A 14,006-nucleotide genomic window follows, 5' to 3' on the forward strand; every position below is an offset into this window, starting at 1 on the left:
GGCAGCTGCTGGTAAGTCACTATTAGAATACACAAACCCATGCAAATACAATGATGCTATATGTAATGTAAATAGACTACATTATTATAAATCCCAAAAGCCATAGGACCATAAACCTCTCAACATCATAAAAATTTATTCCAGTTCTCTGTCATCCCAGCCACTGGAAAGTTTTCCCCTCACATTTAAACTGAATTTCCCTTTTCTTCATCCTATTAATTGTCCTATATGCCCCAGACCTGGAAACCAGACTGTCCCTTGCCTTTTTCAGCACACTTTTCATGTACCAGAAGGCCATTACCTCTTGGCAGTTCCTGCTTCTTTGAGCATTCCAGCTTTCCCAACACAGCCTCTGAAAATTCTCCCATCCTTTAAAAAACCTGTATCTCACCTCTTTCCAGCTGGTCCAGCCTTTCCGGGAGTGATGAAGATTTGGGGTGAAGTTTCAGCAGAGTTCTTGCTGCTGTCCCTTGGAGCTCAGCAATATTGCACCTCCCAGGCCCTCTGGTCTTTCAGGGGTGTTTTCTGCAGCATCACCCACAGATGACCACGACACGTGGAGGGTGCAACTGGACTTGTCAGGAGGAGTGGCAGGATCTCTGTGCTTCACACAAGCACCCAGTGGGAAGGGTCTGCAGCTGGCTGCATTTGGACTCTCGAGCTGGTCACTGATGGCTCCTTTGTTGCTCATAAGACCTGTGGTGAGTAGAGAGGTAAGAGTGAAGTGTAAGTCCCTCAGGCTCTACCCTGCTCTAGCCAGAATGCTGCTGGCCGTGTGAAGCACTTGCACAGTTGTAGAGCCTGCTCTTCACAGCACAGACACCCTTTGCTCTCACCAAAAGTCACATCCCACATCAGCAAGGCTGCAGGTTTAGCCCAGCTTTGGCCACAGCCTCTGGGCAGCCCCAGGAGTCGCTGAGCTGGTTTGGTAATCATCAAGAACTGCTTCCCTCTGTCTGTGGCTCCTGGCAGTTTGTTGGCCAGTGGCCATCCCAGCTGATGTCCATCTTCATCCTGGACCTGCTCTCCCACCTCTGTAGATAGGATGGAAATTCCCCATACAAAGCAGATGGGTAACAAAAGATGGGCTGTCCTCGTTCTAGAACTCAGGGTGGGTTTCAGCCTGAAGTGACAACTACAGTAGGTTTCTCTGTATATCCTGAAGTCTTTTGCTCCCATTATTTTCAGTGAAGATGAAGCTGATCTAGAGAGCAGCACAGTCAGGGCACAGCAGACACTCAGGGCTTCATTTGTTTGACCCAATGCAGTCAGTCCAGAAAATAAGTCTTGCTTTGGCCTCATGGCAGGGATAACCTGCCAGCCCCATGACCTAAGCTTAACTTTCAGTGGAGCTGACTTGTCTTGTGGGCTCTGTTTGGAACCCAGACACCAAAATCCCACAGTGTTATTTAAATCCAGTGCCTCAGAGCTGAGGTCTGGTATTGACATACCACCTCAACTCTTTCTCAGATAAAACACTCCAAACGGATGGGGTTTGGAGGATGCTTTGGTTTAATCTGCAGAGAAAATATTTTAGGTACAACATAGATGCTACATAGATTTCCATTGATTTTTGTAACCCTGCTCTCCCTCTACCTTGATGTGCAACTATGTGTGTTTCCAGACTCAGTTTTTGGACAGAAGCACAAGTCAAAAGCCACAGAAGTTGTTGAAGAAATCCACGTGCTTTGCTCAAGTCCTGCACCACCCCTGGCCACACCTGCAGACAGTGCAGAGGGCTCAGTTTAAATTCCCATAGTAGGAAAGGGGCTCTGTGTGAGCAGTGACCTCACCTCAGTGATCACTTCTGGCAGCACACACTCCCTCTGGGCTGATTTCACTCCATTCAGAGGTGACACAACACCCAGAGGTCCAGAGCACTGTTCAAGAAATGTTGCTGCCCTCTGCTCTCTGGTGGGAAAGTTCCTTGCAAAGCTTTGGTTCCTCTCTCCTGGTGGCATCTGAGTGGGAGGTGAGTGGCGAGAGCAGGGTGTTCCTTTCCTGTGAGGGCTGTGTCTGCTTTGGGGGTTTGGGGCTTTGGGGAAGGGTGTTTTTGCAGGAGGTGTGGCAGTCTGCAGGGGCTGGGGTTGTTTTTCTCCTGTGAATGCTCTGCCCCGAGCAATGAGGCCGAGGTTGGAAGGGGTGCAGCAATCACTGCTCCCCAGGGTGATGGGATTGTCACCCAGGGTGCTGCTGCTCCTGGGCTGTGTGTGCTTGTCAGCTGGAGTTTTTCTGCAATTTCCTTGATGGGAGCGTTGAGTGACATGCATTCCCTCGGGAGATATTTCCATGTTTTTATTCTTCTTCAGGCTTCCGTGACATTTCCCAAGTCTGGTTGCTGGAGCCTCAGGTTTCATCATCTGCTCAGGGTGCCAGCAGGGATAATTTGGCCCTTCAGCAGTGACTGTGTTTGGTTCTGCAGCTCATGGCATGCACAGTTTGGGAGTGGATTTCTCATGTAAAACCTCAAAACTCACAGTGGAAACCTCTGCCACCGGTCACAAGGTCCCACATAATTTTTTGCTCACGTGAAATTCCAATAATGGCTTGAAAATGAAGATTGAAAAGAAAACTAAAACTGCTTTTGCTTTCTTTTTAGGTAGAAATACATACAGGACTGAAATTTTCAAGCTTTCAATGACACACGAGGTACAAACACAATTCCAGGAATGCTGGCCAGTGGGAAAAGCACCACTCACTGTGGTAAAATCATGAGAGTTGACAACACCAGGCAGCAAAAAAAGCTACATAAAAAACTCTGTTATTCTGAGTGTGTTATCACTGCTTGCACTTCTCTGTCCTGAATATTGACATTAATTCAATTAATCAATATTGATTTGAAAATAATTTATTGATTTGATTAATTAATTAATATTGATTTAAAAAATTTGTGGTTGGCTGTGAAAGTTTACTTGTCCCTGGAGTTCAGATGTCTCTGATGACCCTGGTTGAGAGTGAAGGGTTGTTGATGGACAGATCATGGAGTTGTTCCATCTTTATCTCAGTGAAAGGAGAGAATGTCATGGTTTAACCCCAGCTGGCACCTAAGCTCCTCACAGCTGCTCATTCACTCCCACCCCCTGCCCCAATGGGGAGGAAAATTGGAAAAAAAGTAAAACTCATGATTGTGATAAGAAGAGTTTAATAATTGAAACAAAGTAAAATGTAATAATAATATTTATGATAACAATGATAATAACAGTAACAGAAAGGAGAGGGAGAGAGAGGAATAACACAGTGAAAATGGAAAGTGATGCAAAACACAATTGGTCACCACTTGCTGGCTGATGTCCAGCCTGTCCCCAAACAGGGATCACCCCTGGCCAGCTCTCCCCCAGTTCATACACTGAAAGGTCAGTGTGTTACCAGCATTGTTCTCATCCTAAATCCCAAACACAGCACTGTACCAGCTATGAGGAAGAAAATTAACTCTATCCCAGCTGAAAACAGGAGAAGCCACCTTTTCTAAAAAAAATATTTATTTATTTTATTTATTTGTTTTTGGGATTTTTTTTCAGTCTGAAAGTGCACCTACTCCAGTGGTTTGATTCTCAGGTTGCCCTGGGCCATCTGTGCTGTGCCCATAGGTGCAGGTTAATTTGTGCAGGTCAATTCCCCACCTTGTTCCCCCCAAAATGCAGCTCTGAGAGTGGTTTAATCCAAGAACCTCTTCTCACTTCTTCTTTTGACTCCACTGACATTGGTCCTCTCTGTCCTTGCATCCCTCTACAATGGACCCTGAGGTAGATTTTGAATATTTTCAGTAAATGGGGGTGGGATTGAATTAATTTCTTTCATTATTTCTGGCCAGAGGAAGAAAGAGTGATACAGGTACCTGGGATGTGCCACCAACCACTATGGAAAAAGATAAAACCTATCTTATCTATTATTGTTGCTTTTGTTATTGATATTATTATTATACTGAGAACCCACTGAGGCCCTTTTATTATGTTGTTAAAGTCAACGTTTTCCCTGTGCACTTCATTCTCCAACTTGGGAAAAATACAGAATTTTTGATAAAGTTACACTGATAATGCTGCTAATTAGTTTCTCATCTTTAAAAATTATGTCTGCAGGCAATGGGAGAGATCTCTTTGTTGCAGGACATTGCAGGCTGAAATGTCTGGATGCTTGATATCCTCTGCAGGGCTCTCACAACATGCTAATTTGTCCTTGCAGAAGAGTTCATTTTTATAGGTCTTTGCCAATGTATTTTACAAATCCATTATGTCAAAATAGGATCAGTCATGTGTGCACAAGATGCAGGCCTCCACCAACACATGTAGAGATGTGTGTGTGCACGTTCACCCATAAATACATTTAAAAAATTTAATCCATAGATATGTGTGTATGCATATATTTATGTACACCCACTGATATATTTATATTATTTCATATTATTTAATGAAATAAAATGTTTAATGAAATTAAATGTTAATTTTTAATAATTATCTAGAATATGTGCATACACACGAAATTTGACATCTATTTAGGAACTCAGCATGTGAATGGCTAATTTAACTCTTAGGGCTCAGCTCTTCTAGGGAACATTTCATTCTCATTTCATTTAAAATATATAGTTTACAGCCTCTATTCAACCCATACAGATTGCAAGCTGAAGTTGTATGCTTGCCTATGCATTTCCTAACACTTCCATCTGAACACTCATTATCATTTACTTTCAATAACTATCATCTGTCATTTTTGAAAGTTGCATAATAATGTGGTTGGTTCATATGAAAAGTGATGTTTGCTCTAAATTTGGCTATGATTTTGACATTGCTGTTAGGGTTTTTTTTCTAAGCTTGACACCCACAAGCTGAAAAGACAGGTGGTAAGTTTATTTTTTTAAACTTCCCTTTCAACACCTCCCCCCATAATTGAAAAAAACAAAAAGGCACATAGAACATTTTCAACATAATTACTGGAATTTCTATATTCCTTTCCAGCAAAATTTCACTGAGAAAAACGAGAAAGAAAAATGAGTTTTTTACCTCTTTGGATTAAAAAAATGTACTTTCCAGTTGCTGAGGATTTAAATTATTCCTTATCCAATGAAACCCATCAGTTGAAAGACTATTTCTTCCCTGGTCCTGATGTATGTCCTGGCTCCTCCTTTGTGTTGAGCCTGTGCATGATTATAAAAAATCAGGTTTTTCCCTCTCTCTTTCTCCAGATGCTGGAGCAAAGTAACAGAAGGGGCTCATGGTGTTACATCTTCACACAGCTGAGAAATGGGAATATCTTGTTCTGAGAAGCACCTTGTGTCTCCCAGAGCTGCCAGGAGCTACAAACTAAATGTTCCAAACACAGAGTCTTGTGGCAAATGTCCCAAACATGGAGTTCTGTTCTGCCCCAAAAAAATCCTCTTGAAACGGCTGAACTGGGTGGTTTTGTTCTCCATCTTTTTGAATTTTGAAAATAGTACATGGAAAATAAGTGGTTTCTAGCAGTTGAAAATCTGGGGTTAGAGAATTTTCAAGAACATTGGAAAAGGAGCCATGACATCTTTAACTAAGAACAACCCCAACAGGAATTTTTAAATATTTTTTAAAATTCAATTTGTTTCAATTTTTCTTTCTCTGTCCTGCCTTTGCCTTGGTTATCCTCCTGAAGAGCCAGCTGTGGCAGAAGGAAAAGTTTTGCTTATCTTTTCCTTCTTGTTTTCCAAGAAACTTACAAGCTGGTTGTGAATCACTCTGAAAACAATTCTGTTTTTATTGATGGGGCCAAAGCAAACAACAATCCTAAATGATGTTCTTTCCAGGACTGTCCTGACCAAGAACAAACAAGCTTTCCTAATTAGTTCAGTCCCTGCTCAATGGTAGTGTGAGGCCACATGGGAGCGTTCTGATGGTCTTGCTTCTATCTGGAGTCTTCAAATTTTGTGTGACAGCTGAAAATTGGTAAATCTCAGAGAAGGAAATATTAAACACTTGTGAGATTTTGGGGAGCTTTTTTTTCTTTCTTTTTTTTTCCAAACTCTTTACTGGACTCTACTCAGATCTGGGATTTCTTTGCCCTTTTCAGGGTGCAAACTGTTCCCTTCTCCAATCTCCCTGGTCATCCTGGGAAGGGTGTGAGGATGAGTGCGCAGGAATTTGGGGCCAGAGTGGGTTAATTTCTGTGGGGCCAGGGTGAGTTCAGCAAAGGTTGGCTGTGACCTGGAGCAGTTGCCAGCTCTTCTGTCACAGATGATCAGAGAGCTGCTTGTGACATTTTTCAGCTGTCAGGGAATACGTTATCCCAAATACCACAGGTAATTGCTTTTAGGTTTTGTTGTTTCTTTTTGCCAGAAGTTTTCTGCTGTAATGGGTGGGGATAAGGAAGTTCTGGTGCTGTACCCACGTTTCCCTGGACTCAAGCATGCCTGTTGCTTTTTCCCAGCTGAACTTGTGGGAGCTGCAGGAACATGTGCCTTGTTCAGGGGCACATCTGCACAGCCTGTTGGGGATGTGGTGAGTGGTGTCCCAGCTGCACAGCAGTGAAAACACGGGAGCATGTTGAGTTTTAGCAGCACTGGGCTGGCTTGGGGTGAGATGGGGCATGAACATTTGAGTGCAGGGCGAGCTGGAGAGGCTGGGAGTGGGTAGTGATGGGAAGGATGACTTTAGGGAGGGCTGGGTAGGATAATAAATGGTGAGGCTGCCAGCAGCAGAGACAGAAGGGGTTTTTGGATGAAAAGGCAATTATTTAATCAAAGGGGAAGTGGAGGGGAATAAATACCAGGGGAATGACAGGCTAGTGCTTTGGAGTTGCCTCCCTCTGACCAGTTGGACCCTGCCTGCCTGCCCTACCTGTCAGCTGCTGTCTCACACTGCCTGCCCTGCTGCCTCCACTGCTCCATTGCTCCTGCCTCTATTTCACCCAGTGGATTCTTGACTTTAGATTGACTGTTTGGCTGCCTGCTCTTCAGATCACCTTCTCCATCAGTTCCACCCTCCAGCTTATATATTGAATATATAATAAATGAAAATAACATTTGTTATTCTCACCCCCCCACTGCCCCTGCTGCTTTTCTCCTGAGATGTTTCACTGGCCCTGGTTAGTCCTGGACAGCCAAATCCTGACTCAGTTTTCACCAGACAGCCACATTTTATGTCTTTGTGGGCTAATCATGTCCCATCCCTGCACCCACTATGGCTGAGGATGGGTGGGCAGGCACTGAAGGTCACCCTGGTTCCTGACAGGGGTGGGAGGTTTGTTTGTGCTGGAACCCCTCCCAGCTGTCCATCTTTCATTTTTAATCTGATTCATTTTCAAGGACAAACCAGCCTGTCCTGGCCTCCATCAGTTGGGATGGCCTCTCCTCTGAGATCCTTAAGAGCCAGTCTTTGTACCTCAAGGCCAACTTGATAGAAAAGCCTTAGACAACTAAATCCATAATTAGACTTTAACTTAGCTCCACTCTTCCCTACTCTCCCAGTCTTGCTGACCTGAGGGCTGAGCCCACCTCTCTTCCAGCACAAAGGAAATGTTACAATGAGAGGAACTCTACTGCAAATAATGAAAACCTCTTCTAACAATGATCTGATTTTTTTCCAGGTATGAACTCCCCACCTTGAGCTCACAGGGAGCCCTGTACCCTGTGCCTTCTGTCTTGCTCATGGCCCTTGCACCACCGTGGGGCTGATTCCTGTGTGCCCCAGTGTGCCCGCACAACTTCTTGGGCTCAGCTGGAGAGGGAGATAGGAATGTTATTTTTGCCTTCTGTTGAGGAGTCTCTTCCACCTCTGGCTAGATCCCTTTTGCAGGAGTTTTTGTACTTGAGGCTTCACCAGAGGATAAAACCTGACTCCTCCCAGCGTGTCTCCCACCCCTGTACTCTACAGCTGAGAGCTTCATGTCTGGGTGATGTGGCAGAGAGCCTGGAAAGGGCAGAGCATCCCTTCCCAGTGGTGGGGCCACCCTGGGCAGCCCACAGCCACCACCAGCAGCTCAAGGGCTTGTGTTCACAGAGGAGGACGTGTCCTCCAAACAACTGCTGCTTGTTGGTTATGCAGAGCAGGTAATTTTTGTGTATCTATTAACAGCTAGAGGAAGGGCAGGGGATGTTTTTATCACTGAAGTGCTGTTTCTCCAGAGGGTTCCCTTGTGCAGCACACAGAGGCTCAGGGTTGTCTCACCTCCCTGTGAGCCCAGAGCAGGATGTGCAAAGATCCAGGAAATCCTGGCCAAAGGGCTCAAGCTGTGATGTTTGGTTGTGTTCAGAGGGAACTTAACATATTTAAACTGATCCTGCCATGCATTTTTTCACAGATAAGAGGTCTCCTCCCTGGGCAATGAGTGCATGGGGTGGTTGGGTATTGCCTGGGTCACTGAGGGTGTTTTTGCCCAGCTGCTTTCAGGCAGCAGGAGCTCTGCCTAGCAAAGGATGTCTTTAATCTGTGCCAGATTAACCACGGCCATGGGGCTTTGCTTTGTCAGGGCATGAATGGGATGGGATTTCAGGGCAGCCCACAGAGCCATGCACTCAGTGGAGCTGGCTCTATCTGCAAGGCTGAGGGAGAAACAAATCCTCTGGCTCCCAGATTTGCATAAGAGCTTTTGCTTCTCTAAAGAAAATTGGCTGTATTGGCCAGGACACTCACCTGAGCTCCCTTTTAGGTGAAAGAATGAATGCCAAACACATTAAATACTAATCATTTTCTCATCCCTGGAAGTGTTCAAAGCTAGGTTGGATGAGGCTTTGAGCAACTTGTTCTAGTGGAAGGTGTCTCTGCCCACAGCAGGGGGGTTGGAACTGGATGATCTTTAAGGTCCCTTCCAACCCAAACCATTCTGGGATTCTATTTTCATTCTAAGGCTGAGCCAATTATAATCAAACAAAAGAATGAAACATCAGGAATTAAAGCCCAGCCTTCATGCCTAGCCAGTCAAGGTACCAGCTGAGAGTCCTTTGCAACTAAAAGCAAGGAAAAAACATCAGAAGGTGAGATTCCATAAAAGACACACCAAAGTGGGGTTTGTGAGGCCTGGTCTTGCTGGTTGGTCTTTGCCATCTCTTTCCACTCTTTTCCTGACTCATATTTTTGGGCTCCAGATTCTTTTGTACATGGGATATCTCTTCCCATCCATCTGCAGAGTGTCTTGGAGTAGATCTCTGGGCTGTTGGTCTTATAAGCAGCATTTCTATTGCACTGAAAATGCTGCAAATCCCAAGTATTTTCAGAAACTGATAGAATCTAAAAACCAAATTATATTTCCCAAGATTTAACCTGAACTTGGTGAAAACATTTTGCCTTGAACTGTTCGTAACTGAAAGAGATCGGTCCTTTTAAAATGTGTATTTTTTGTTTTATTTTAAAATTTCACATAAAAATAATTTCCAGGCCAGAGAATCTGCTTCTGTTGAACATCAGTTTCCATTTCTGTTGCACAGTGACCCTGACACAGCCATCTCCAAGCTGCTTTTACCTGTGGCTGCAGATGGCTGGGTGGCAGATGTGTTCTCATCTGACAAGTGGCTGGATTTCAGCAGTGGAGTGAGACATCCCCAGTAGCCATTAAAGTCAATGTTCATCACCAGTTACTTTATTCTAGTGGCTTAGAGAGTGCAATTTTCATTTCTTGAAGAAGAAACTGCTGTAATCCTGTGTCTCCTCTGTCATATGAGAGTGTGATGGAGCTTCCATTAATCACTGTAAGCTGCTGAGAGATCATAAGCAGAAAAGTGCTTGAAAAAGCAAACTTATTTAAACATTACAAACTTCAATGAGAAAAACTCAAAATCACTGTAAAAATCAACTTTGAAATTGAAAGTTGTACTTACTTTATACTACTGGTATCTGGGAATTATGGATAGAAAAGAAGAGCAGATTCAGCCTCTGAGGGCTCACTGCATTAGCTTGATTGCTCTCTTAGCTCAAGCCAATGTCATCCAAAATATACCATCAAAAAGACATCAAAAGCAGCATTCTGGTCAAAAGTGACCAAATCCAAAATTCACATCTGAATTCACACTTCAGCTCTGGGCAGCAATACTCTAAAACACCAGGGTGATGGGACTTAGAAGATCTCTCCTAATGCTCAGTTCTTGTCTGGAAAAGACATTTTAGACGTTTCATTTCCTTAATGAAGAGATGGGAGTTGAAATCTGAATTTGTCTAAATTCCCTAAGAATCCTTTCTTGGTCTTACTTCTCCTTCAAGATGTGGTTTCCAGTCCCAGAACAGCAACAGATGGTAAGGAAAAAGATCAGCAATAGGAGAATGGGAAACAGCACTACAGAAACGAAAACCTTTATAACACCCATAAAGAGACCTGCATGCTGCAAGCCCCTGGGAGGGGGACATGCCATGCCTCTTATTTATCTACTCGAACAGGACATGGACTTTTTTACTACAGGAGTCATTTTTAGATTGTTCCTAAGAAATCAGGAGGTTGTGGGCAGCACCAGAACTCCTGATCTGAGGGGTCTTTTTCCAGAAGAAAACTGAGGATAATATCTGAGGGTCTCCATTCAAGACCCTGTGGCCAATATTCATGACCCTGTTGTCAGTACTTGCAAAATCCCCATGGGAGGAGTTGGGCAGTTTTGTTTCTTTTTTTCATTTTTTTTAAATTGCCTCTTGCTTATGGGCTGAGCCTCATTTAAACATGTTTGTTATTTGGAAGAATCTGCTAAATGGGCTTGTGGAAAACTCCCCCTTGGATTCAGCTCCCGTGGTGCTGCTGAGTGCCTGGCTCCAAGCACAAAGTGCACTATTTGTGCTGTGTCATCAGCTTCCTCTCTTGCTGGGGATTATTGCCTCTCCATGGCTGGATGCTCCTATCTTTTAAAGCACAACAATCAGGAATAAAGAATGTCAAATGAGAAATGAACTATGAAGGACAAATATTTCAATTCCTGTGCAAATAACCTGTCCTTGCTAGCCCTGGATGATAGTGAGAGAAAAAAAAAAAAGAGAAAACCATTATCCAAGTACCTGGATAAGCACACCGGTTTCATGTTTATTTATGAAAAATAAAGGCAACTCCTGGCCTTCAATCCTCAAAAGGATCATTGTCTTATCTAATTTGGTCTCCTCTGTAGGAAGCCTATTGTTTCCACCGTGTTTCCTGCGTGAAGCTTTGTCAGGTTTCCACTTCCTGTCATGGCTGGTTCAACCATGCAAATGAATTCCTACAACTCTGCATGACATGTCAGTTATTAAAGATTACCCTGGCAAGTCAGAAGAGCTTGGGAGTTCATGTTTGTGGCAGGGTGTAAGCCTGAGCACAGGTTTTGTGCCATCAGCTTGGCCTGTCCTGCAAAGCTTTTTCAAAGGCTGCAGGCCAGTCAGCCCTGATCACCAAAAACTTTGAAAGTCTTTGTCTCCTTGCTGTGGAGTGACTGATGACAGGCTGGTAGAGGAGATAAAAAGATCTGTCTGGGGCCCTGGCTAATTAAGAATTTACTGCTGCATCTTATGCTCTAAGTGCCAACAAGAGCAAACACAACATGTGGTTAGTTTATGACATATTGGTTTTCTTTGTCATATATGAATACCCAGAAAATAGCTTAAAAAAAGATAAAGTAATGGTGTTAGGAATAATTAAATCACACTGAACTAGAGGCTGGTAGCTGTGTGACACTGCTTCTGTTGAACTGTGTTTGGTCATTTATGATTTGTAAACGCAAATATTGCTGACTCTGGTAGTCCTTTGTAAAGAGGCCTGTTGCTTTTTTTTTGTCACTGAAAGAATAATACAGATAGATTTTGAACAGCTAGACTAAACCAGTTTTACCTGGCTCCCAAGCACAGGACAATGCTTCTGAAAGCTGCACTGCAGGCTCCCATTTGAATGAGGCTCTATTCTGGGAACAGAACAAACTAATTTCTCATTTTGCCATTTATTAGCCAATTGTGTGAAACCATTTTTCATCTTTTAATTCACTCTGCATTTGCAGGGTGTTCATCTTTCTGACCCTCAGGCCACATCATGCCTTACTACTTTCACCTCTAAAAAGAAAGAAGTGTGAGGAAAATCTACCTCTCCTCTGAAAGTGGGGGAAAGGCAGACAGAAAAGGCAGATTCCCACCTCGGTGAGCCTGGATGCTTGGTGTGTGTTGGCAGTTGTGTTTTCTGGGGAAGGACATGGCATTTTTCCTGCCCTCAGCCCCGGTGTGTAACAGAACTCAGGAACTGGAGCCTTTTTTCTCTTCTGCATTATCTGAAAGGAGTGATCATTAATTTCTAATTGCAGTACACACGGTGTAATCCCACTGCTGTCAGGCTCTGCTCTTGCTTACCCATGTGTAACCTCCAGGAGACACTTTATTACTCTTGATGGATGACCCTGGAAGAGCTCATCTTGACTTTCAGATCCTAAGCTGCATTTACAGCCCTGGAAGATGAGAATCTGGAGGAGAAACATTTTGCTAGTAGATAGAGCAAATGAACATACAATAAACCTCTGAGACACAGTAATCCCAGAAACCCATGGCACTATTAATAATGAGTCCCTTTCAAAGTGAAGCCACACTTCATGCCCCAAAGCCTCCAGAATTATGTTTGGGTAAACTGCAGACATCACATTCCTTGGAGGGCAATAGCTTGTATCTTCCATTTCTCTGATGCAACCTATTTTTTTTTTTCACTTTATCAGAGATGGATATGGTTCCCCTAAGAATCCTAATTTAAGTAGCTTCAATCTTTTTTCCACTTTACACTTATTGATCTTCTGGGCAGAATGGGCACTCTGGTTAGTGGAAAAATTTTTTAGGGCTTTGTAGTTAGTTTTTACTCTCAGGAAGGATCGTAGAATCACAGAATGGTTTGGGTTGGAAGGGGCTCTAAAGATCACTGAGTCCTAACCCTCCTGCCACAGGCAGGGACACCTTTCACTAGACCAAGCTGCTTCAAGCCCTTTGGAGGTCTGTGTGCTCAGGTTCCTGGTTTAATGGCCAATGCAGGGTTTGAGCTGGTCTGTGCCATCCCTGGTAGGGGCTCCAACAGCACTGGGAGCTGCTCATCTGCACTGAGTTCTCCCACACTCTGAGCTTAGAAACCAAATCCCAGCCCAGCCATCACAGCTCAGGTTCACAGAGCGTGAGGGATTCCCCTCCCCATCCAGGCATTGCAGAATCCCTCCCAACGTTTGGGGCTGCAGTGCCCACATCCCATTGAGGGAGTGGGGTGGGATCTTCTCCTGCTGCTGGATCCCCTGGCTGGAGTTTACAGCTGTGACTGTGTCAGCCACTGTTGTAATTGTCAGTTCAGCAGTTTTCAGGGTTTTAACAGACTGTATTTCTGAAAATTTGCCTTCCTGCTCTACAAGTGTTATTGATTATAATGTGTGCTGGGTTGCAGCTGGAACAGTAATATACTCATAATGGATTTAATTTTTTTTATTTTTTATATTTTAACCAGACTTGGGGGTTAAGTGGATACTACATTATTCCATTATTATAGCTACAATATTATTTTTCTTTAACCAGGATTGTTTATTATGCATGCAGTGAAGCACAAATGTGGAACAAATGAATCTGATATCAAATTAATGCTGTGATCAGGTTCCCCCCCTTCCCTCTTTAGTTGCCATAACAATCTGTGATCTTGAAGCAACAATAAAATTAGAATTGCATTAAAGGTGTTTACATCATGTACACTCTGTATCCCATTATTGTTTTTCACTGTAATAAAAGCATTGAGTGTTTGCTTTGGAATAGAACACTGTTACACTCTTGCCTTGCCATGTCTCACGTTGCTTTTTGCAGCCAAAACTTGTTTGCTTTTTTGTTTTGAGAACAGAGAAGGTTGTTCTGGGCTGAAACTTCTGGAGGAGGGATGATTAGGTTTTTTAAGAAAATGTTTGTCTTTCACTTGTAGGATGTAATTCTGGGTGTGCTACCTTGGGATTTCAGAACTTCAAAGAATTTCATCTCTGATTTTAAATGTGTGGCAAATCTCCACCCTGATGGCTGTGGAAAGTACATCTTCTAGTGGAAAGTATGTCTTCCAGCTCTTTTCCTTACTGACAAAAAGCAAATTAAAGCAAGAAGATTTGTCAGCATGTATGT

General features: G+C 43.5%; 1 long non-coding RNA gene across 1 annotated transcript in view; it reads right to left on the bottom strand.

The window, feature by feature from the left end:
• The window catches only part of LOC134550394 (uncharacterized), a 33,181-nt gene extending 25,630 nt beyond the window's left edge, over nt 1-7,551 (bottom strand). The window contains exons 1-2 of the long non-coding RNA XR_010080323.1: nt 4,995-7,551; nt 392-696 (exon numbers count right to left, since the gene is read on the bottom strand). This is a non-coding gene — a long non-coding RNA (uncharacterized LOC134550394). The remainder of the gene's footprint in view (nt 1-391; nt 697-4,994) is intronic.
• Between the last annotated feature and the right edge of the window lie 6,455 nt (nt 7,552-14,006).

This window comes from Prinia subflava, chromosome 4 (genome assembly GCF_021018805.1).
Source record: "Prinia subflava isolate CZ2003 ecotype Zambia chromosome 4, Cam_Psub_1.2, whole genome shotgun sequence".
In the NCBI taxonomy this organism is placed as follows: domain Eukaryota; kingdom Metazoa; phylum Chordata; class Aves; order Passeriformes; family Cisticolidae; genus Prinia; species Prinia subflava.